This window comes from Egretta garzetta, unplaced genomic scaffold, assembly GCF_000687185.1.
Source record: "Egretta garzetta isolate BGI_Z169 unplaced genomic scaffold, ASM68718v1 scaffold498, whole genome shotgun sequence".
In the NCBI taxonomy this organism is placed as follows: Eukaryota; Metazoa; Chordata; class Aves; order Pelecaniformes; family Ardeidae; genus Egretta; species Egretta garzetta.
In genome coordinates, this window is record NW_009260494.1 from 282901 (window position 1) to 283138 (window position 238).

The following is a 238-nucleotide window of genomic DNA, read 5'->3' on the forward strand; positions in this document are numbered from 1 at the left end:
TGACCGTCCCGCCCCCCCGTCACACAGAGCAGGCGGGCGGCTTGGGGGCTGGCAGAGGTGCGGAGCGGAGGACGGGAGCGCAGAGCATGCCCGTGTGCCTGCCGCACGAGAGCCGACCTTGGCCTCCATCCCAAAAAGCTTTTAAATGCCCAAATCCATCGATCGCAAGGAGAACCGGAGACCCAAGGACCACGGGAGCCCTCGGTTCCTGCTCTCTAGCCGTGGGCTTGGCTCTTGC